Consider the following 25,693-nt stretch of genomic DNA (forward strand, 5'->3'; position numbering starts at 1 on the left):
GCTGTTTAAAAGGCACAGTCAACTTAGTGTATGTAAACTTCTGACCCAATGTAGCTTCTAAAATCAGTCATGTTTACAGTTGTTGCTCTGTTTTGCAGACACTTGGATATTTCTTTACAGTTGCGTTGCCCTGGTTATGTCCGCATACAGTAACTTTAAAACTAACTAATGACATGTTCCACCTGTACCTTGCAGATGATCCTAGGAGAAGGACAGATGAGAACAGCAGGTCAGTGGAGCATTTATAACAGCAGCAGCCAGGGTTAACTGGCAGGGAAGAGGATGATTTAGGTGAGCCAGACACAGGGCCAAAACAAGTTAAGCCATCACAGTATCCAGTTAAGCACTTTGGATTGCAAAACTAAGAGATTAGTGATGCACCAATTACATTTATGGCCGATACCGATATTTTCCTTGCCAAAAAACGATACCGATCACTATATTTTAAATTTTAGCGTCCTTAAGCATTCTAGTGCAGTTAAATAGTTAACACATGCACGCAATGATCTAAAATCAAATCAAACTTCATTTGTATTCGGCGCATGTGACAAGTGTAGCTCTTACCATGAAATGCGTATATTACAAGGCCTTACCTCTACTTGAACTGCACTGTTGGTTAATGAAATATTCAAATAAAATAGTAACACAGGGCTATATACAGGGGTACGGTACCGAGTCAGTGTGTTGGGGGGGGGGTACAGGTTAATTGAGGTAATTAGTACATGTAGGTAGGGGTGAAGTGACTATGCATAAATAAACAGCGAGCAGCAGCAGTGTACAAAACAAATGGAGGGGGGAGTCAATGTAAATAGTCTAGTGGCCATTTGATTAATTGTTCATTCACTATTAATTCTTGGTTACGTGATCTCGACTGATGAGTGATATTCCGAGGGAACCTCGTGCTCCCGAGTGGCGCAGCGGTCTAAGGCACTGCATCTCAGTGCAAGAGGCGTCACTATAGTCCCTGGTTCGAATCCAGGATGTATCAAATCCGGCCGTGATTTGTGAGTCCCATAGGGCGGCGCACAATTGGCCCTGCGTCATCCGGGTTTGGCTGGGGTAGGCCATCATTGCAAATAAGAATTAGTTCTTAACTGACTTGCCTAGTTAAATAAAGGTTACACACTGACCAAAACGTTACTTTGTTGGTATTTACGCATATCACCATTACCAGTAAAACAACCTATCAAAACCTAATTATTTCACTTACTTGCTGTTTCGCTGTTCAGTTGTTTCATTCTCAACAAGGATTTCATCATACATGTCAAGCAGTGAAGTTTCAGCTGTCTATCCGTGGCCTCTCTTCCTCGGTGCGCACTGTCACTGTCCATTTCAATCTTGTCCAGCTGTGTACGTAACATTTAACATACACCCTGTTTGTCTGCGTCGAAGAAGCGGTCCTTGTACATAGCATCGAGCATGGTGGCAACACAGTAAAGAGAGAATGCCTCCGAATCGCTTGTTCACAGCCTGTGTGGACAGTTTGTTGAGCAGGCGTTTCAATGCCATGACAGAGGGTATCACATCTGCTGCAGGCGCAGTTGAACTTATTTCTCAGGTCAGTTATTCGAATGGAGCTAGCTAGCGTGTTCATGTTTCAAACATGTTCTCAAATGCCATTGAATTGGCAGCAGTGGTATGACAACCAGCACATTCATTAGCATGCAATACGACTTTCCTCAGTACGGAATCCTCGACGACCCACTGTGCTGTCAGACTCCGCATGCTCATGAGGCTGATATTGCTGGTCCCAATGTCAGTCGTGAAGCTAATAGCAGTGATGCTATGACTAACTCCGGTAGGGCAACATCTGAAAATTAGCGCACTTGGTAGCGTGTACCGGTGCTCAACCAGATCGGTGAAAGCCAATGTCACCCACGACAGAACGGTTGTTTATCAAGGGCAATTATCTTGGCATTAACCTCTAGGGTAGGGGGCAGTATTTTCACATCCGGATAAAAAAAAAAAAAGACCCGATTTAATCTGGTTATTACTACTGCCCAGAAACTAGAATATGCATATAATTGTTTGATTTGGATAGAAAACATCCTAAAGTGTCTAAAACGGTTTGAATGGTGTCTGAGTATAACAGAACTCATATGGCAGGCAAAAACCTGAGAAGATTCTGTACAGGAAGTGCCCTCTGACCATTTCTTGGCCTTCTACACTCTATTGAAAACAAAGGATCTCTGCTGTAACGTGACACTTCCTGAGGTTCCCATAGGCTCTCAGAAGGCGCCAGAAGGTTGAATGACTCGTGTCCCAGGCTGAAAAACAGTAGCGCATTTGGTAAGTGGTCGATCTGAGAACAATGAGACGGGAGCGCGCGTGAAGAGTCCATTTTAGATTGAGTCTGAACGAAAACAGGGTTTCCCGGTCGGAATATTATTGCTTTTTTACGAGAAAAATCACATAAAAATTGATTTTAAACAGCATTTGACATGCTTCGAAGTACGGTAATGGAATATTTAGAATTTTTGTCACGATACGCGTCTGCGCATCACCGTTCGGATAGTGTCTTGAACGCAAGAACAAAACAGGATATTTGAACATAACTATGGATTATTTTGAACCAAACCAACATTTGTTATTGAAGTAGAAGTCCTGGGAGTGCATTCTGACGAAGAACAGCAAAGGTAATCCAATTTTTCTTATAGTAAAGTTTGTTGAGTGCCAAACTTGGGTGTCAAAATAGCTAGCCCGTGATGGCGAGCTATCTACTCAGAATATTGCAAAATGTGCTTTTGCCGAAAAGCTATTTTAAAAATCGGACATAGCGATTGCATAAAGGACTTCTGTATCTATAATTGTTATGTTTTTTGTGAACGTTTATCGTGAGTAATTTAGTAAATTCACCGGAAGTTTATGGTGGGTATGCTAGTTCTGAACGTCACATGCTAATGTAAAAAGCTGGTTTTTGATATAAATATGAACTTGATTGAACAAAACATGCGTAACATAATGTCCTAGGAGTGTCATCTGATGAAGATCAAAGGTTAGTGCTGCATTTAGCTGTGGTTTGGGTTTATGTGACATTATATGCTAGCTTGAAAAATGGGTGTCTGATTATTTCTGGCTGGGTACTCTGCTGACATAATCTAATGTTTTGCTTTCGTTGTAAAGCCTTTTTGAAATTGGACAGTGTGGTTAGATTAACGAGAGTCTTGTCTTTAAAATGGTGTAAAATAGTCATGTTTGAGAAATTGAAGTTTTTGAAGAACGCGCCACGGGATTACACTGGCTGTTGAGTAGGTGGGACGATTGTCTCACATACCCTAGAGAGGTTAATGGATTTTGCCTTTGAGTTGTCTCGCTGAAATTCTTACTCTTTCAAATGACGGCTCAACTTGTTGACTGCTCGATCCACATAACAGAAGTTGTGGGCTAGATTAGGAATGCTGTGTTGAACGTGTAGGGCAAAATTTTACGTGCCGTCATTACATCATGTACCTACGTTAGATTAGGTATGCATGGTAGCTTAGACATAAGTTTTGCACATCGTCGTTAAACTAGACATTGGGCTGGTGCCGAGGTTGGCATTTCTAGCTAATGTCGGCCGATTCCGATATATCGTGCATCCCTCAAAGAGATACAACAGAAAAGATAGACCGCAACAGAAGAGTAGATGGAGAGACACCAAACAAGAAGCCGAGACAGCAACAGAAGAGTAGGACATGATTGAGAGGCACACCAGACACAGGGGGGATACCTAGTCATTTGCACAACTGAACGCATTCAACCGAAATGTGTCTTCTGCATTTAACCCAACCCCTGTGAATCAGAAAGGTGCGGGGCCCACCTTACTCAACATCCACGACACCAAGGGTTAACTGCCTTGCTCAAGGGCAGATTTTTCCATCTAGCCGGTTCGGTAATTTGAACCAGCGACCTTTTGGCCCAATGCTCTTAACCACTAGGCTACCTGCTGATGGAGACAAAAAGCTTCTGTTGTGCACAAATTTGAATACATCCCTATTGGTGAGCATTTCTCCAAGATAATCCATCCACTTGACAGGTGTGGCATATCAAGAAGCTGATTAAACAGCATGCTCATTACACAGGTGCACCTTGTGCTGGGGACAATAAAAGGCCACTAAAACTTGCCTTGTCAACACAATGCCACATATCTCAAGCTGAGGGAGCATGCCATTGGCATGCTGACTGCAGGAATGTTCACCAGATCTGTTGCCAGAATTTAATGTTAATTTCTCTGTCATTTTAGAGAATTTGGCAGTACGTCCAACCAGCCTCAACCACGTGTCAACATTGAACAGAGTGCCTATGGTGGCGGTATGGGCAGACAACCTACAGACAAATTTTAGCGATTGCAATTTGAATGCACAGAGATCCTGTGACGAGATCCTGAGGCCCATTGGTCACGCCACTCATCTGCCGATGTCACCTCATGTTTCACCATAATGCACGGCCTCATGTCGCAATGATCTGTACACAATTCCTGGAAGCTAAAAACATCCCAGTTCTTCCATAGCCTGCATACCCAGACATGTCACCCATTGAGCAGGTTTGGGATGCTCTGGATCGACGTATGACAGCGTGTTCCAGTTCCCGCCAATATCCAGCAACTTCACACAGCCATTGAAGAGGAGTGAAACAACATTCTACAGGCCACCATCAGCCTGATCAACTCTATGCGAAGGAGTGTGTCATGCCGCATGGAGCAAATGGTGGTCACACCAGATACTGACTGGTTCTGATTCACGGCCCTACCTTTCTTATTTAAGTATCTGTGACCAACAGATGCATATCTGGACTCCGTCATGTGAAATCCATAGATTAGGGTTTAACAAATTCATATAGACTGATTCCTTATGCCAACTGTAACTCAGTAAAATCTTCGAAATTGTTGCATTTATATTTTTGTTCAGTATAATTAATATCACAATGGATTCATTTTAAATGAAGCAGCTGCCTGTTTGCTGTCGAGAGTCAGTGGAGTTGCTAGCTAGATAGGTAGGTTGTGCTAACAAGTGAATTGGAAGTATGGGAAGTGAATTAGATTTCTTCATCTTGCTAGATAGCTAAGCTTGGTAAAGCATTTAGTGTTGTGTGCATTGTGCTGCACTTTCCACCCCATTTGTTTCATACGAAATGTACCGAAGTGACTTTTTCGTAGCAGTTTAGGAGACTGAGGTTAAGAGAAATGATCTAACCTGCTATGAATGTCCCCCTCCGCCTGGCTCCGTTAGCTAGCGAACTAATGAGCAGGTGCACATTATCAAACTGAACCTAAAAGAAAGTTTAAGCGCAAAACTCCTTCGCTAGATGTAAATGATCAAGAGTATTCTTATTTCCAGATCTGTTTTCCGTGTCAGCCACTGCATGTGCTTCTTCAACAATTAAAAATAAATAAATAAATAAAAAGGGCCTCGCGAGTGGTGCAGCGGTCTAAGGCACTGCAGTGCTAGAGCTGTCACTACAGACCTAGGTTTGATCCCGGGCTGATTCACAACCGGCTGTGATTCCCATTGGGAGGCGCACAATTGTAAATAAGAATTTGTTCGACTTACCTAGTTAAAAAAATATTTAAAAAAGTCATTATTTTCCCAATAAATATTTATTTAATGGGATCATGTGACAGTATCGATCACATCTTTCCCAAAGACAGCTCAGTTAAATATTAACAAATTTACAATCCTGAGGAATGTATAAAAACAAAACCAAAGCCTTAAAAAAGAAAAAAAACCCATCAGGACCGTCAAGTGAGTGAAAGGTGGCCAATGGCCATCAATGTCTCGACTTAGCCTGATCGGTTGGGCAAGACCTCACAAACAGATCTGGGACCCGGCTAGTCTTCACTGACCATTGGTCATCTTGTCTATCCTGGAAATCCAGACTGAATCACACTGTCGTAATGACTAATTCATAAATAATGGAATGAAACATACAGAATGAAGCTATATTCAGTCTGAATTTCAAGGCTAGGACTTGGTTGGCCATGGGTGGTCTTGATTGTGGCTCAGCTGCAGGATAGGTCCATCATGACACCCCCACTCATTTAGTGCTTTATAATTCATCTTTATCTGTTACCTGTATGGGAAAGAGGAAGGAAAAAGGTTAGTAACAGGACTTAATGTGTGGATACTGGCCTAAACATATTTGTTGTACTTAGAAACATACCAATTCATCCTCATCTTGAATTTCCTCTTCTTCCTCAGCCTCTGCTGCCTCTTCAGGCTCCTCCTCAACCTGTTCGTTGAGGTCCACGTTCATACTGAGCCGCAGCATGCGTTCAATCCTGTCTCCATAGGCCTTGAAGCTGGTAGGCTGAACGCAGCGTGGCCGTCTCAAACACCATGGCCAGGTCTGAGGCAGTCTGGTCCTCGCCATCAGTCTATGGGGAGAGGAATACAAGTTAGTTATATTTACAGTTCGAGTCATTTAGTAGCAGTGTTGGGGAAGCTATTCTTAAGAGTTTACCAAGCTACCAATTACTTCACACTGAAAGTTAAGCTGAACTAAAGCTAACCTTAAAAGTAAACTATTTAAGTGAAATTCTCTTTGAAAAAACAGTTTACTACATCCAAACGACTTAATTTTTAATCATATGTATATCGGAAATGTCAAGACTACAAATTGCAAGAACAAGTCACTTTGGGGTCATATGTTAACAGAATGTAACAACCTATTAAACACCAAAAACAAATGGACTAAGTGAGAATGTGGCAGGGCCCGGTTTCCCAGATAGTGACGGAACTTAAGCTTACGAGTGTTATAACAATTAATCGTTCCTACAACGGCCGAGGATGTAACATGCGTTTCCCAAAACACCACGCAGATAGTGACTTTTCTAAGTGAGTCATTGGAGCATGTGACGATACTGATAGGTTCGAAAGAAAGGGAGCGCTGCCCTCTGAGTCGCTTTCTCCATCAAATTTTTACCTTTACATTTCACAATATTGACAAGGGATCAGCTCCTAGAGAAAAACTACCACTATTAAAGTGGCTACACATGAAATATAAGGGAGACAAGTTAGACGTAGCCTACAAGTAGCAAAATGGAACATGAAATGCATTTCAATATGACTGAAATAGGCCTATATTCTAGCGTTTATATTTTAATTCAGCCATCTCAGTTAATTTGAAGAATCTTTTTATAGGTTGGTTGTATTAAGACAATAGCAACTTTGTTTTCTAGTCAATTTTGTTCTGAAGTTAAGCAGTCAGAGACTTAGTATCACATGGTTTATGTTCGATTACGAGCATTTTCAAGCACAACATTAATAATTACGGTTTTGGGAAACCGCTCTGAGATTTAACGATGCTACTACGAAGGTTCTAACGAACAACTTAGCCTTAAATATGCTTTTGGGAAACTGGGCCCAGGTCTGATGCTGAAAAAATGAAATTGCCTACTTCACAACTTTAACAAAAATAAAATATGGGTGTAGTTTGCTACACTGTTACATGGAGAGAAAAATGTACTACTGAAAACACTACCTAGATATGAATTATGTTCAACTACCACCAAGCTACTGCAAAATGTTGTTAAGTTACATGTAGTTCACTACTCCAACACTATTAGCAGACACTTGTCGAGGGTGACATCCAGTTAGTGTATTGAACAAAAAACAGTAATACCTGCCCACAGATCAGACTGACAGCAACATTTACCATTTCAGTTGTCAGTGTCTATCAGTGAGCTCCAAAAGTATTGGGAGAGTGACACGTAATGGAAGGATAAAATTAGGTTAAAGTGCAGACTCCGCTTTAAATTGGAGGCCATCCATATTGGTTGAACCAGTTAGAAATTACAGCACTTTTTGAACATAAATAAGCCGCACATGTCTATAAGCCGCAGGTGCCTACCGGTACATTGAAACAAATGAGCTTTACACAGGATTTAACTAAACACGGCTTGTAACAAAAAATAAAAAATTTGCAGTAAGCTTTAGTTGTCTTTTTGCACTGAGTCAATTCCTCACGCTGCTGTTTCCAACGTCTTATCATCGACTCATTAAGACCAAGCTCCCGTGTAGCAGCTCTATTTCCTTTTCCAACAGCCAGATCAATCGCCTTCAACTTGAAAGCTGCATCATATGCATTTCTCCATGTCTTTGCCATGAGGGTGACAAAATGACTACCGTAATCAGAATGATGGGAAGTTTGAGAGCGCTCGATTTAATCTACACAGTAAACAAAAAAGTTGTTTGACCTTAACCCGTTCGGCAATTTCATTGGTCTAATGAAAGCTTCATGCCGCCCAAAAAAAACTGAGCACGTCACAGAATGTGTTTTGGGGGGAAAAAAATTGAAAGCGGGAAAAATCCATATTAGCCGCGTCATTGTTTATGCCGCGAGGTTCAAAGCGTGGAAAAAAGTTGCGGCTCATAGTCCGGAAATTACGGTACCCCATTACAATAACAGAAACAGTATCCTCCCCTGTTATAATGGTGAGATGTTAGCATTTCTTGGGGGTATGATGCGTTTAACTTTCTCACCTCATTATTCAGTCAGGATTATCCGTAATCATGGTAGCATCCACATTAATGTAGAAGTGTTTAGAAACATCCTATTCACAATAGAAGTGACTCCAAAATGAATACATTAACCATTTATTTCTAAATCGAGCACAAAATAAATCAAACCACCAAAACAAACATTTGTAGAGTCACAAGCTTAATGTAGTCATTGCACGTTATGAACATGGGACCAAACACTGAACTTTAATCCACATAAGTGAAATTGTTCCAATAATTTGGTCCCCTAAAATGGGGGGGGGGCAATTATGTACAAAAAGTGCTATAATTTCTAAGCGTTTCATCTGAGGGTATTTTCATCCAGATCAGGTGAATACTGACAGTCTGCACTTTGACCTCAGTCATAACATAATTTCAAATCCAAAGTGCTGGAGTACAAAGCCAAAACAAAAAAAGGGTACTGTCCCAATACCTTGGGAGCTCTGTATAATGGATCAATAATATTGTTGTATTACAGACATCACTTAAGTGATGAGAAACGTTCTGGCTTGGACCACATTGGCACCACTCAATAATCAGGTTGAGATGGAGTATTATGAACACAGCTTCACAAGGTTGTGTGTATGTGATACTTACAGTAATGCGTTTCAGCATTTCCTCGATGAGCGGGTGCTTTGGGTTGATTTCTAATGTTTTCTTCTGGCTTGCATAATAACTGGAAATACAAAGCAGAACACAATAAAAAAAATCAAGAAGGATCAAAGGGTGGTATGATGAAGTGAGAGCCAGGTTTACCTCATTCATGCAAGTCTCCCATTGACAGATTGATGTTACACAAAAGCTCAACACTTCAGAATGCTACCTGAAGTGCATAGTGATCACTCACTTTGTGGAGATGTCTTTTCCTGTCTGGTAGGCCTGTGCCTTCATGATCCTCTCCATGTTACCGGACCAGCCATACTGGCTGGCTACCAGGGCACAGGGAGACTTGGTCAGCCTCTGGGACAGGATAGCCTTCTCAATCTAAAGAAAAAATAAAATTGGCAAATAAGAAAAGGTTCCCCACAATATATGACAAATAGCCTAGTGGTTAGAGTGTTGGGCCAGTAACCAAAAGGTTGCTAGATTGAATCCGAGCTGACAAGGTAAAAATCTGTTCTTCTCCCCCTGGATGCAGTTAACCCACTGTTCCTAGGCAGTCATTGTACATAAGAATTTGTACTTAAGACTTGCCTAGGTAATTATATATATTTTTTTTTACATTTCATCAAAACATTTAGGGCTGGATTCACCGTTGAGCATGTTTTTAATCATGACAAGGGCTGTTGCGGTGACCATATTACTGCCACACTGGCAGTCATGAGTCATACGTCTTCGGAAAGTATTCAGACCACTTGGCTTTTTCCACATTTTGTTATGTTACAGCCTTATTCTAAAATGGATTAAATGAATACAAATCTTCAGTAATCTACACAATACCCCATAATGACAGAGCAAACGCAGGTTTAAAAAAAATCCGTAAGTATTCAGACCCTTGGCTATGAGACTCAATTGAGCTCAGGTGCATCCTGTTTTCATTGAGATGTGTCTACACCTTGGAGTCTACCTGTGGTAAATGCAATTGCTTGGACATGATTTGGAAAGGCACACCTGTCTATATAAAAAGGTCCTACAGTTGGCAGTGCATGTCAGAGAAAAAGCGCCGAGAAAAGATTGTGTCAGATCACAAATATGGGGAACGGTAGCAATACATTTCTGCAGCATTGAAGGTCCCCAAGAACAGTGGCATGCATTCTTAAATGGAAGAAGTTTGGAACCACCAAAATGCCTAGAGCTGGCCGCCCAGCCAAACTGAGCAATCGGGGGAGAAGGGCCTTTGTCAGGGAGGTGACCAAGAACCTGATGAATGACAGCTCTAGAGTTCCTCTGTGGAGATGGGAGAACCTTCGAGAAGTACAAACGTCTCTGCAGCACCAATCAGGACTTTATGGTACAGTGGCCAGACGGAAGCCACTCCTCAGTAAAAGGCAAATGGCAGCCCGCTTGGAGTTTTCCACATGGCAACGAAAGACTCCGACAATGAGAAACAAGATTCTCTGGTCTGATGAAACCAAGATTGAACTCTTTGGCCTGAATGCTAAGCATCAGGTCTGGAGGAAACCTAGCACCATCCCTACAGTGAAGCATGGTGGTGGCAGCATCATGCTGTGGGGATGTTTTTCCAGTGGCAGTGACTGGAAGACTAGTCAGGATCGAGGGAAAGAGGAACGGAGCAAAGTGCAGAGAACCTGCTCCAGAGTGCTCAGGACCTCAGACCGGGGCGAAGGTTCACCTTCCAACAGGACAACGACCCTAAGCACACAGCCAAGACAACGCAGGAGTGGCTTTGGTACAAGTCTCTGAATGTCCTTGAGTGGCCCAGCCAGAGCCTGGACTTGAACCCGATCGAATATCTCTGGAGAGACCAGAAAATAGCTGTGCAGCGACGCTCACCATCCAACCAGAGCTGGAGAGGGTCTGCAGAGAAGAATGGGAGAAATTCCCAAAATACAGATTTGCAAAGCTTGTAGCGTCATACCCAAGACGCACGGCTGTAATCGCTACCAAAGGTGCTTCAACAAAGTACTTTTTAAAGGGTCTGAATACTTAGGTCAATGTAATATTTATTATTTTTTAATAAATAAGCAACATTTTCTAAACCCGTTTCTGCTTTGTCATTATGGGGTATTGAGTATAGGTTGATGAGGAAAAACAAATACATTTTAGAATAACACTGCCTAACAAAATGTGTAAGTCAAGGGGTCTGAATACTTTCCCTAGGCACTCACTGCAGTAAAATCCCACGTGACCTTTGAGTCACAGTAATGTATTTTTATGCACTCTGGTTTATGCACCTAGCCCTCCGAGCCAACAGGTCTTAGAAGTGTCGCTGGCCAAGGCAGAACACTGACATTCCGGTCTTGTAGGAAATCGTGCACAGAACGAGCAGTATGGCTGATGGAATTGTCATGCTGGAGGGTCATGTCAGGATGAGCCTGCAGGAAGGGTACCACACGAGGGAGGAGGACGTCTTCCCTGTAACGCACAGTGTTGAGATTGTCATTGCAATGACACTCGGTCCGATGATGCTGTGACACCACCCCAGACCTTGTCGGACCCTCCACCTCGATCCCGTCCAGAGTACAGGCCTCGGTGTAACGCTCATTCCTTCGATCATAAATGCAAGTCCGATCATCACCCCTGGTGAGACAAAACCACAACTCGTCAGTGAAGAGACTTTGTGCCAGTCCTGTCTGGTCCAGCGACGGTGGGTTTGTGCCCCTAGGCAACATTGTTGCCGTTGATTTCTGGTGAGGACCTGCCTTACAACAGGCCTACAAGCCCTCAGTCCAGCCTCTTTCAGCATACTGTGGACAGCCTGAGCGCTGATGGAGGCATTGTGCGTTCCTGGTGTAACTTTGGCAGTTGTTGCCATCCTGTACCTGTCCCGCAGGTGTGATGTTCGGATGTACCGATCCTGTGCAGGTGTTGTTACACGTGGTCTGCCACTGCGAGGACTATCAGCTGTCCGTCCTGTTTCTCTGTAGCCTGTCTTAGGCGTCTCAATACGGACATTGCAATTCATTGCCCTAGCCACATCTGCAGTCCTCATGCCTCCTTGCAGCATGCCTAAGGCACGTTCACACATGAGCAAGGACACTGGGCATCTTTCTTCTGTTTTTCCCCAGAGTAAGTAGAAAAGCCTCTTTAGTGTCCTACGTTTTCATAACTGTGACCTTAATTGCCTACTGTTTGTAAGCTGTTAGTGTCTTAACGACCGTCCCACAGGTGCATGTTCATTCATTGTTTATGGTTCATTGAACAAGCATGGGAAACGGCGTTTAAACCCTTTACAATGAAGATCTGTGAAGTTTTGGATTTTTACGAATTATCTTTGAAAGACAGGATCCTGAAAAAGGGATGTTTATTTTTTGCTGAGTTTATTTAATTTCCCAAAATAAGAACTGGGTAGCTACAAGAACAGGGTTACAGTTTGGGCAGAATATCACCTGTCGCACAGGGAGAGCATGCTCCAAACAGTTGCCAACCGGCATCATTGAAACACACCGGCAGGAAAGCGTGCAGCCTCCATTCTAAATCTAAACTAATTTTACATAATATTGAAGACAAAATTAAATTGAGATCAATCTGATTGGTGAAAAGATGATCACTTGCGAGAACAGCTGTGCAGCCCGAGGCAACGAACAGAACGCAAGCTTTTTTTTTCTTTAACTATCTCAATACTCAATATGGTTGCATCATTCACAACTCAATTCACCAAATAACTAAATCTAGCCTATAGAATCCGTTTCAAATGATCACTTTTCCACTCAACATAGCCACTTCATATGCACACTCCACAGGAGGTTGCTGAGGGAAGAACAGCTCCATGTCTGGAATGGAGTGAATAGAATGGTATTAAATGCATGCATTTGTGGAACGATTCATACCATTATATTTATTCCATTCCAGCCATTACTATGAGTCCATCCTCCCCACTTAAGGTGCCACTAGTCACCTGTGGCACATGCGCTCCGGAATGTGAAACATATTTTATTTGGTTAAGTTTAATTATGTGTAGAGGCCTGGAGATGCTAAACATGTTTATTAAAAGGTAAATTACCGTGAGATTGGCAGTCTTTTGCATGACAACAGGCTGACAACGTCATGACCGCCACAGCCCTAATCATGACTAAACAGTCTGGGGAAAAAAGTTCTCTGAAGTCTGGTCTTTACATTCATGATCTGCATGTTACCTTGTCCTTGAGGGCGCTGTCCTTCATCCAGGTGGTGAGGGGTTCGTACTCCTTCTCCAGGACCTCCCTGGTCTCCTTGGCCTTGTCGCTCTCGTCAAACTTAATGCCCTCCTTGGCCACGTTCTGGAAGCGCTTACCGTCGAACTCTGGCAAGGCCTGGACACAGTACTCATCCACTGGCTCTGTCAGGTAGATCACCTCATAACCCTTCTTCAACAGACTCTCTACGAAGGGAGAAGACTCAGCCTGGGGGAGAGGACATTACACAAGGGAAGACAAGGGTAGGAACCTTGGCTATATTAACCTTGACTATATTACTCCTTACAGAGCTGCAAACAAAGGGCCAAAGGAAAGGAGTAGTGAGCGAATTGGGACCAGCTGAGAGTGGTTGATTCAGATTTTCGGCGATGCGACTTTCTTCCTTACCTTGACCTCGGTTGAAAATGTAAATTCAAGGTAAGGGAGGAAAAGTCAAGGGAAAAGTTAGAGGATCGCATTTTAATTCATCCAGTTCATGGTCCACCCTCTACCCACTTCCTTGTAGCTGGTCCTGGCCTTGAAGTACAGCTGGACCCACTTCCCCTTCATCTGTTATACATACCATTACACAAGAATCACCTATACCTACAGTACACTCCCCTGCGTATGTACTTGGACAGTGAAACAAAAACCTTTAATTTGCCTCTATACTATACGGAGGGGAGTGTTCAAAGTCAAACTCTACCCACCTCCCTGCGGCTGGTCCCGGCCATGAAGTAGATCTTGTCCTGCTTCATCCTCTCTACGTACTGCTCCAGGCTGGCCAGCACTGTGTCGCTGTTGGAGGTCTGAAAACGCAGCAGTTTGGCCAGACGAGTCCTGTTGGAGTGGTCCTCGATCACACCCAGTTTAATGTTGGTACCAAACTCCTTCCAGAACTTCTCATTGTACTGCTCCTCTGCAATCTTCTTTATCATGTCCAGGGTCTTACGCACCAGCTTCTTACGAATGACCTGGATGGAGGGGAAACGTAAGGGAGGAAGGGGCTTTAATTATGAAGCTCATATCATTCACTACATTAGTTAATGATAAAATTACTTATGTTGAAATCATCTTCTATAAGCACCAAAGAGAAGAGATCTGACCGAAACATTTCAGTAACAGTCTGAACTTGCTCATTTGAGATTGGAGCGGCTCACCTTGAGCAACTTGTGTTGCTGCAGGGTTTCTCTTGACACATTCAGTGGCAGATCAGAGTCCACCTAACCAAACAATCACATTATCATAAATCAGAGAAACTTAAGTATTAAATTAACTATCATTCAACTGTACAGCAGGGTCCAGGGTCAAATACATTTCTATTCAGTCAATTCAGATCGTAAACTAACGTTTTCAATTTCCTTTATTGATCCAAGCCTCCATAGCCCTAGAAGCTCCGTCACTCACCACTCCCCTGACAAAGTTCAGGTATTTGGGCATCATGTCATTGAAATCATCAGTGATGAAGACTCTACGGACAAACAGCTTGATGAAGTCGTTCTTCTTGGTTCCATACTCGAACATGCCCCTGGGGGCAGCAGTGGGGACAAACAGGATGGACTTGAAGGTGACCTCACCCTCAGCTGTGAAGTGGATGTGGGAGAGGGGCTCATCTGTCTCATCCTCATCTGAGGGAAGATTGAAAAATCAATACAATTCGAACACCAATCAAATGTATTGATTTATAAAGCCCTTTTTATATCAGCAGTTGTCAATGTTTCAGTAAACTAAGAACCCAAAGAGAAAAAAATAAAGGCACATTAGCTAAGAAAAACTCAGTAGAAAGAAGTAATGTCAAAAGGAGGTGCAGACTGCATACCTTAGAAAGTCTTGTAGAAGGCTTTGTACTCATCCTCCTCTACTTCTTTGGCTGGTCTCGTCCAGATAGGCTTGATGTCGTTCATCAGCTCCCAGTCCCACACGGTCTTCTCAGCCTGGACGAAAGGAATGAAGTTGCTTAGGTATTTAAAAAGTCACTTATCAAGTTGATGGCTTAGGTGTGCTACTATTGGAATGGATCAAATAAACTGAAGGAGAGTTTGGGAAACAAAATAAAAACTCTTGTTTTAACCTTCTTGGGCTTGTCCTCTTCCTCTACCTCTACCTCATCTTTCTCCACCTCAGTGTCCTCAATGGGCTCCTCAACAGTCTGTCTGGGTAGGGAGAGTAGGGAACATGGCAAAATGTTATTTCCACAGCTCACTGCTATTAAAACACCATGGGTTGTGCCATTGACAACGAACTATGACACCCTCAGTTGTCTCAAATCCATCCTCTCCATCTGCACTGATCTGAAAACAGACCACATGAAAGCCAGTGATGATGAGCAACTAGCACCATAATGTTTCCAATCAGTGCAGATGAGAGGACAGGAGATAATGTACAGTAAATTATAGTATAGTTCCACTCCTATACCTTGCTGGCCCAGATGTAGATGGGGAAGTTGAACTGTGAGTATTTCTTGACCAGGTTCTTGATGGTTTCCAGCTCCAGGTAATCTGTAGCCTCCTCCTTCATCACCAACCTGGAAGAGTAGAACAAATGCTAAATGCAAGGCTTTGTACATTGGATTTCATTGTGGGCTTTTGTCCCGTGTCATTTTATCTTTCAATGCTACATAAGTAGTTCATTGAAATCATGGCCACTGTATGAATACCATCACCAAGTATTCAAAACTTAAATACTTGGAGCACTGCCAGATGGGCGGGGTTTTCACTTTTGAGAGTACGCCATTGGAGGCACTTACGTGATGGTGGTGCCCCTGCCGAGCGTATCCCCGCGAGGGTCCTCAATGACAGAAAATTCATTGGAGTCAGACTCCCAGATGTGCTGTGTGCCATTGTTGTGCTTTGAAGACACGATCACCTTGTCGGCAACCAGGAAGGTAGAGTAAAAGCCCACGCCGAACTGGCCAATAAGCTCAGAGGTGGACTGGCCCTCGGTTTCAATCTCCGTCATCTTGTTGAGGAACTCGCTGGTGCCTGACTTGGCGATGGTACCCAGGTTCTTGACCAAGTCCTCTTTGGTCATGCCGATGCCCGTGTCAGTGATGTGGAGCATGTTCTTCTCTTTGTCCATCTGGGGAGGAGAAAATTAAGAAAAGCTCAAGCTCAGAAGTCCTAATAGTATTTATCTTATGATTCCCATGTCTTGTAGAATGGATCAGTCAAAAACATTTACAAAGTTAAGGCGTTTGGCTCTTCCTCAATTCAGCTTTACTTGATTCCTTGCATCCTCTCCTAACAGTCTCAAAACCCACTGGAGAAGGTCTGAAAGGAGAAACTTTGGACATTCTCCAGTACGGAATGTGAGTTGAGATTGAACCTGTGAGGACCATGAAACACCTTGATCTTGATGGTGAGCTCCTCATTGCCTGCCAGTGCATCCTCGTTGGTCAGAGACATCAGTCTGATCTTATCCAGAGCATCAGAGGCGTTGGATATCAACTCCCTCAAGAAGATCTACAACACACAGGAGTAAAGGATGGTTATGGTTGACTTATATCCATTTACCCCCTTGGTTTGATCAAATCCACAATCTGCATTTAGGGACCACTCTTTCAAAAGGATAGCCTACAGTTCCTATTATCAGGCAGGTGTGCTATTAGCAATAAGCATTATTCTGTAGGCTTACTGATGCAGCATAGTGGTTAGGCCAGTGGCTCCCAAACTAGGGCTTGCGTCCCCATGTGGGGTCACCTGATATAAAAATAGTCTCAATCATTGTAATGTGGTTAACCTTCAATTAAAATGATTCCAATCTAAAAAGTTAAAATTCAGTCCGAGATCACACTTAGATCATGGGAAAAGGCTACACTTGAATCATTCCCACAGTGAATGGCTAAACCCACTACACTATGAAACCACACACTAATTGCAGAGACTTTGATATTACCGGCCGCAGTTGATTTGGGATGGTCATATGACCTTTGACTGTTCCAAGTACTGGCATGATTTTTCTGGAGGACTACAAAATAAAATGTATACAAGCCATTTTTAGAAAAGCAACATTTCACTACACACCAACCATGCCCAATTTATCATAATTATAGATAACGAATCCTAATTGCCTCATTTTCAGTCAATAAATTGTAATTTAAGATTAATTTATTGAAACTAATATCAACTGGTTAGATTGTGGAACAGAATCTTCAAAAAAAGGTAATAACGTCAGCAGTGTACCACTTGTAGAAGCCTATGGTTACACAATTGCATGGCCTTGTTTTGTTAAATTAACAGACAATCTGCTCTTATTTCCCCGAGACCTTATCACATCCAAGACACATTTTTTGGTAAAAAAAAATAATCATGTTAGAATAAAATAGGTCAGATTAGACCGAAGTGATTCACATCATGTCAAGAACAGTTATTCAAAGAGTACTCATTTGAAACAGGGCTCAATTTGGAAAGTTGAAAGAAATCATGGTTACAAACCAAAATCGGTCTTTCCAATATACAGACGATCGATTTAGTTAATTAAGCCTGTTCTGAATTTTCTAAATGGATTAACAATTCTACATTGAACACTATGGGGATGAATTATGGCCAGGACATCCGTTTGGTGATTAGGCCTAGGCTTAATGATTCAGATGAAAAATAAAGTCTATCAAACTACATAATGTTTTAGCATATTTTCAGTGTGGAAGCGGTCAGTCTAGTGGGGGGGGGGTAATAGCCTAGGTTCACCAATTTGAAAATGCCACTAGTAGTTTGCAAAGTAGGGTCGCCACTAACATTAGTTACCACAGCCACGAAGTCATAAACCCTGTCCATTTCTACAATTTAGCTTCTTAACTTAACCTTTAGACCAAAAAGCACATTTTTGCATTTATTATTTTTTTGGTGCCTGTGGTAACTAGTGACAACCGCAAAGTAGCCTAATGCCTCGATCACACCGACAGAGTCATTGGCTGTGTTTGAACACCCACACTAACATACAGTATACTATACTGCTCAAAAAAATAAAGGGAACACTTAAACACCACATCCTAGATCTGAATGAAAGAAATAATCTTAAATACTTTTCTTTACATAGTTGAATGTGCTGACAACAAAATCACAAAAATAATCAATGGAAATCCAATTTATCAACCCATGGAGGTCTGGGTTTGGAGTCACTCAAAATTAAAGTGGAAAAACCACACTACAGGCTGATCCAACTTTGATGTAATGTCCTTAAAACAAGTCAAAATGAGGCTCAGTAGTATGTGGCCTCCACGTGCCTGTATGACCTCCCTACAATGCTTGGGCATGCTCCTGATCAGTGGTAGATGGTCTCCTGAGCGATCTCCTCCCAGACCTGGACTAAAGCATCCGCCAACTCCTGGACAGTCTGTGGTGCAACGTGGCGTTGGTGGATGGAGCGAGACATGATGTCCCAGATGTGCTCAATTGGATTCAGGGGAACGGGCGGGCCAGTCCATAGCATCAATGCCTTCCTCTTGCAGGAACCGCTGACACACTCCAGCCACATGAGGTCTAGCATTAGGAGGAACCCAGGGCCAACCGCACCAGCATATGGTCTCACAAGGGGTCTGAGGATCTCATCTCGGTACCTAATGGCAGTCAGGCTACCTCTGGCGAGCACATGGAGGGCTGTGCGGCCCCCCAACGAAATGCCACCCCACACCATGACTGACCCACCGCCAAACCGGTCATGCTGGAGGACGTTGCAGGCAGCAGAACGTTCTCCACGGCGTCTCCAGACTGTCACATCTGTCACATGTGCTCAGTGTGAACCTGCTTTCATCTGTGAAGCGCACAGGGCGCCAGTGGCGAATTTGCCAATCTTCGTGTTCTCTGGCAAATGCCAAACGTCCTGCACGGTCTTGGGCTGTAAGCACAACCCACCTGTGGACGTCGGGCCCTCACACCACCCTCATGGAGTCTGTTTCTGACCGTTTGAGCAGACACATGCACATTTGTGGCCTGCTGGAGGTCATTTTGCAGGGCTCTGGCAGTGCTCCTCCTGCTCCTCCTTGCACAAAGGCGGAGGTAGCGGTCCTGCTGCTGGGTTGTTGCCCTCCTCCACGTCTCCTGATGTACTGACCTGTCTCCTGGTAGCGCCTCCATGCTCTGGACACTACGCTGACAGACACAGCAAACCTTCTTGCCACAGCTCGCATTGATGTGCCATCCTGGATGAGCTGCACTACCTGAGCCACTTGTGTGGGTTGTAGACTCAGTCTCATGCTACCACTAGAGTTAAAGCACCGCCAGCATTCAAAAGTGACCAAAACATCAGCCAGGAAGCGAGAAGTGGTCTGTGGTCCCCACCTGCAGAACCACTCCTTTATTGGGGGTGTCTTGCTAATTTCCACCTGTTGTCTATTCCATTTGCACAACAGCATGTGAAATTTATTGTCAATCAGTGTTGCTTCCTAAGTGGACAGTTTGATTTCACAGAAGTGAGATTGACTTGAAGTTACATTGTGTTTAAGTGTTCCCTTTATTTTTTTGAGCAGTGTACATAATGAGAATACACTACATATTAATTCTTTAGTATATGTAAACAAACGGTATCGTTTCAGTTGAGCATACGAGTGTCGCCTGTCTACCGGAAGTTGATGCTGTTGCTATGCAACCTCTTGCTAACTTGTTAGCATAACAAATGACTAGCTACAATTTCTAGTGTGTACGTAAAGTCAATCTGCAGTGCTAGAGCGCATTCTGGGCATTCGTAATTCCAGAGCGTTTAGCTCTGAGCGTTCGGAGCGCACACTGGACGCCCTGGCCGAGGAGTAGGGTTGAGCAGAGCATTCAACTGCAGTCAAGCACCCAAGCTAACTGGCTAACGTTGGCTAGCTACTTCCAGACAATGAGAGAACACTGACCATTTTACACGCCATAGCAGACCTGGTTAGACTGTTTTCACATTATCCAGAGCCTTGGTGACTTACTGTGCTACTGGCAACAATTATGCTTTTTTGCTGACGTTTACTGACACCAGCCATATTCAGAGTAGATGCTCGGAAATCGGAGTAGATTGTCAATTCTGGCTATGTCCACTGAAACGCACAATGACGATACCACTTGTGAATATATTAACTAACCAATTTTTATTAATATACTGCCTGGCAAGTTGCTGTATTAGTATCCATCTAACGTTAGGTAACACACCTGTACATACTGCTGTAGTGCTATGCGGTTCGTAAAGGATAGCGTAGCTAACAAATTGTCAGCCAACATAACGTAGCATTTCATTGTGCAACATTTGTCCTTAGTTAAGTCAATGAATTTGTAGTCGCTCTCAGACTCTAGCAGCATATTTCCTGTCATTTTCATCAAATCTGAAAACATTGTGAAGCCACAACCATTTTCTGAAGAATCGCATTATGGGCCCTAAAAGTACAGATAGTGTCATCCTGTGTGTATAATACGTATTTAGTACGACATCCGTGAACATTTGGCATACTAACTATATCCATACTATGACCAATGTGCATACAAAAAACCAAAAAATGTCCTCTCCCTGTCAACGGCGTTTATTTTCAGCAAACTTAACATGTGTAAATATTTGTATGAACATAACATTTAACAACTGGACACAAACTGAACAAGTTCCAGACGTGTGACTAACAGAAACAGAATGTGTACCTGAACAGGGGGGAGGGGGTCAAAATCAAAAGTCAGTATCTGGTGTGGACACCCAGCTGCATTAAGTACTGCAATGAATCTCCTCATGGACTACGCTAGATTTGCCAGTTCTTGCTGTGAGATGTTACCCCACTCTTCCACCAAGGCACCTGCAAGTTCCCGGACATTTCTGGGGGGGGGGAATGGCCCTCGTCCTCACCCTCTGAGCCAACATGTCCCAGACGTGCTCAATGGGATTGAGCTCCAGGCTCGTCGCTGGCCAAGGCAGAACACTGACATTCCGGTCTTGGAAGAAATCACGCACAGAATGAGCAGTATGGCTGGTGGCATTGTCATGCTGGAGGGTCATGTCAGGATGAGCCTGCAGGAAGGGTATCATATGAGGGAGGAGGATGTCTTCCCTGTAACGCACAGCGTTGAGATTGCCTGCAATGACAAGCTCAGTCCGATGATGCTGTGACACACCGCCCCAGACATGACGGACACTACCTCGTTCCAGAGTACAGGCCTCGGTGTAACGCTCATTCCTTAGACGATAAATGCGAATCCGTCCATCACCCCTGGTGAGACAAAACCACGACTCAGTTTAGAGCACTTTGCCAGTCCTGTCTGGTCCAGCGACGGTGGGTTTGTGCCCATAGGTGACGTTGTTGCCGGTGATGTCTGGTGAGGACCTGCCTTACAACAGGCCTACAAGCCCTCAGTCCAGCCAATCTCAGCCTACTGTGGACAGTCTGAGCACTGATGGAGGGATTGTGCATTCCTGGTGTAACTCGGGCAGTTGTTGCCATCCTGTACCTGTCCCACAGGTGTGATGTTCGGATGTACCGACCCTGTGCAGGTGTTGTTACACGTGGTCTGCCACTGCGAGGACGATCAGGTGTCCGTCCTGTCTCCCTGTAGCGCATTTCCAATGGAATGCTGCGTGTGCCTTGCAGCATTGCGTTGCAGAGGCAGTTGCAGTGTGTTCTGCATATGTTGGATTTATCAAGCGCATACAAACTATGCGTAGACCGCTTGACAGAAATGTTAGAAGGTGAATGTTGAACTTTTTTGCGCCCTTATCCAGATACAGGGTACTATTTTGCACATGACGCTACCAGTGTGATCTAGGCCGATGAAGTCATGCGGCAAAATAGTGTGCAGTATCTGGATGTGCGCAAGAGTGCTTCTGGTGTACCAAAATGCAAAGACACCGTTTGGTTTGATCGAGGCGTGAGAGGAAAATTACGCAATTCCAAAACTGTAGTTCATTGTTGGAACACATTTCCCTACTTCAGTCAACCAGCATTTAGAATGTGATAACTGCCATCACTTGGCAAGACATGTCACCTTGTGAAGCCCATCAGTTAAATACCTTTACAGGCATTCATTTCTGTAGGCTCACAGCACAGGCGTGTGCGGAGGGAGCAGTTGGAACACAATTGAGTGAAAAGGAATTTAGGGAGCAAAACTGTGATGCTTGGCTTGTTTTATTTTTTTGTTGTGTCCTGCAAATGCACACATCGAACACTAGAGTCAAAGAAAATGAACGTGGTCTTCAACACAACGGACCAAATAGTTACAGTATTTAGTTGAAGATCGTTTGAGTACTCATGGCCTACGATTGATATGGTGAAAACAATGTTCCGGGCAGGCAGAGGCAAAGTCACAATACCTTTGTCAGATAACACTGAAACTAATAATTGACACTATAGCTAGCAATCATGATGATATTGACTTAAGACTCAAACTCCCCACCTTATGCACTCCAAATGGATTTTAGCTGTGAGGGCCGATATGTCCACGCATTGACTTTTGTTAGCTACATTTCGGGGGGTGCTATTCACGAGGACATATTTTTCTGTCTCATGATTCCAGAGCATGAAAGAGCACAGGGGATGTTCAGTGTGCGGTGTCACTATTGACAAAAAGCAGATTCCAATGGGGGCAGTGTTGCGGTCTAGATTCAGAAGCACATTCCTGTAAAGCTTAGAGAGGATCTCATTAAATACTGTTGAAGTAATATGGCTGCAGGTTCATCTTCCTCAACTAAAGCCCATTCTTGTGGGAAGCTGCTATAGACCAAGTGTTAACAGTCAGTATCTGGATTCCATGGGATTCTGCACAGATGGGGCGCCATTGATCACGGGACAGTGGATAGGCCTCTGCACTCTAGTTATTAACGCGTCTTCCTCTGCACGCATTGTATGATACACCCACTTAACTACTATAATGGATACAATTAGACCAAATGGCAGCAATAGAGCAGAAATCAGATGACGCAGGTAAGTTAGATTGTAAACTACATTGCGCACGTCTGTCTTGCATCAAACTATGTGGAGATATGGGATCAGAGCATGACAATATTCTATTTCCCACCGAGGCTTGGTGGTTAGCGAGCGGGAAGGTTGGAAAGATTTTTGGAATTGGGTTGGGAGTGACTTGTCATCCATTATGATCGTAATTTTTTTAAAGTCTCCTTGCTGCCGTAACAGGCATTTGGGATACTGCAGGAACTCAACACAATCATGTAAAGCAAATACAAGAGATGAGTGACAACCAGCAAAATCCGTTTGAATGTGATCCTGGCTCAGTTGATGTGCAGGTTCGATTTCACTTATAGCTGATCAGATGCCTTAAGTCAAATATACAGCACTGTTACTGTATAAGACACAACTCTCCATCTGGAGATCTAGGTTACTGGTGTGCAGGCTTTTGATCCAGCTTAACAAGATCTTGTTGAGCAGTTGATTTGTAGAATCTGATGTGTTAGAGCAGGGCTGGAACAAAAGGGTGGAGTGCACACCCAGTGCCTCTCCTGACAGAGCTCCAGACTAACCCCCACCCGTGCTACTTGCCTTTTCCAAATGGTGGCACCAGACCATGATTTGAGTCGCACCCTCAAAGTGTGGTATCGACTTCCGGTGACGCAACTTAGGAAATGGCTGCTTAGTTTTTCCATAATGCACATCGGTTGGGTGTTTCCCCCCTAAATTCAAGTATTTACACGGAGCATTAAAATAACTTCCACACAATGGGAAAGGTCGTGGAGCTACAACAATAGCCCGTAACAAGACAAGAAGATTATCGTTGATGAAACAGATGGCTAATGCTAGCGCAAATAAGCTAGCAGCAAAATAACTCATTTCGTGAGGTGATGAAGAATGGCTTGCGCGAGGCACTCACAGGTTCACGAGGAACTTCGAGAAGTTGTACGAAAATAATTAAACGAGTTGAAGGACATTAACCAGAAACTCAAAGAAAACAAGGATCTACAATAATGGGGATGCAGAAAAGCGCATTGGGGAAACAGACACATGGAACACTGCAGCCAAGAAAATACTTGAACAGTTTTTGAAAAGCCATCACACACTACAGGCAAAAGTGACAGAACTCAAAGGTTTCTCACAGCGAAACAGACTATTCTGTGGTGGAGGGCACAGAAAAAGAAAATGCCCAAATTTGTGGAGCGTATATTCAAAGAAATACTTGACACTGACCTGGGAATCGAGAGAACACACCGACCTCTGGCATTAAAACCCCCCAGCGGCACCCCACCAAGATCCATAGTAGTAGGGTTCCTTAAATTCTCAGTAAAAGAGAAAGTCTTACGTGCAGCCTGGGAAAAGCCTGTTTAATTCCCAAGACCAACGAGTGTTCTTTGATCATGACTACGCAGGAGAGATACTGAAAATGAAGGAATACACCATCAAGAAAGCACTTAGAGAAAAAGTATTCATTTCCAAACACCATTCCTGTCAAATGCAGGTATTTCTGGATAATGGCCTGGTTACATACAAGCATGCAGACGGAGCAGCTGATGACCTGAAGTCGAGGGGCATCCCAGTGGAGTACACCGCCAGGAGAAAGGCGTCTTCACCAGCAGAAAGACTCGAGCAGGACCTCCCATGGATTGTTGTCGGTGAGCAGTCACAGAAAGAGGGAAATCACCTCGGCGAGAGGACGTTCACATCCGAGAGAGACTCAGACATTTCCAACGAGAAGATTGAAGACACTGAATCGGATTTAACAGACTTAGTTACCGCTAGCTTTTAAGACATTAGGTAGTTAAAGTTGACATTGCAATAGGTAAAATGTCTCCCTATTTTCCCCCAATCCTGAACAAGGGTGAGTAGCCAAAAGTATGTGTTCTTTATGGACACATTATGCATGTCACGTTAATAACATACCTAATAGCTAATGATTAATGAGACAACGGGGTGACAGAAGGGCATATCAAGGGGAGGATTCATGATATGCACACATGACCTATATTGGTTAATTTCAAGTGCAAACTATGTGTATGAGACAATAGGCACCCTTTTTATTTATTTTCAGTTCCAACAGGTCGTTTGCGACTGCGTCACGCATTTTCAAATCTGAGTGAGGGGCCCCTCCTGCGGAAAGGCTCATCCCCACAAACTCCAGAGGAAAGAGACCATCCTCTGACATGGGACTCCAAATAGCAAAGTATTTGCTTTATTGTTCTTTCGTTCATTTTTAGGCTCATGTTAAGCAGGCAGTTATGGTGCACATGTTTTTTTTATTTATATTGATGCGTCGTTGGGAATTTAAGGTTATAAGTCTCAATGTAATTGACCTGGCCCGGGTATCCTGGAAGGATATTGACCTCATCACGTCAGTTGAGGATGCCTGGTCGTTCTTTAAAAGTAATTTACTCACCATCTTAAATAAGCATGCCCCTTTCAAAAAATGTGGAACTAAGAAAAGATATAGCCCTTAGTTCACTCCAGACCTGACTGCCCTTGACCAGCACAAAAACATCCTGTGGCGGACTGCACTAGCATCAAATAGTCCCCACAACATGCAACTTTTCAGGGAAGACAGGAACCAATACACAGTC

At 43.5% G+C, this 25,693-nt stretch overlaps 1 pseudogene; it reads right to left on the reverse strand.

Moving 5' to 3' along the window:
• Positions 1-5,556: 5,556 nt before the first annotated feature.
• Positions 5,557-25,693, reverse strand: part of LOC106573132 (endoplasmin-like) — a 31,592-nt pseudogene continuing 11,455 nt past the window's right edge.

Source organism: Salmo salar, chromosome ssa16, assembly GCF_905237065.1.
Source record: "Salmo salar chromosome ssa16, Ssal_v3.1, whole genome shotgun sequence".
In the NCBI taxonomy this organism is placed as follows: domain Eukaryota; kingdom Metazoa; phylum Chordata; class Actinopteri; order Salmoniformes; family Salmonidae; genus Salmo; species Salmo salar.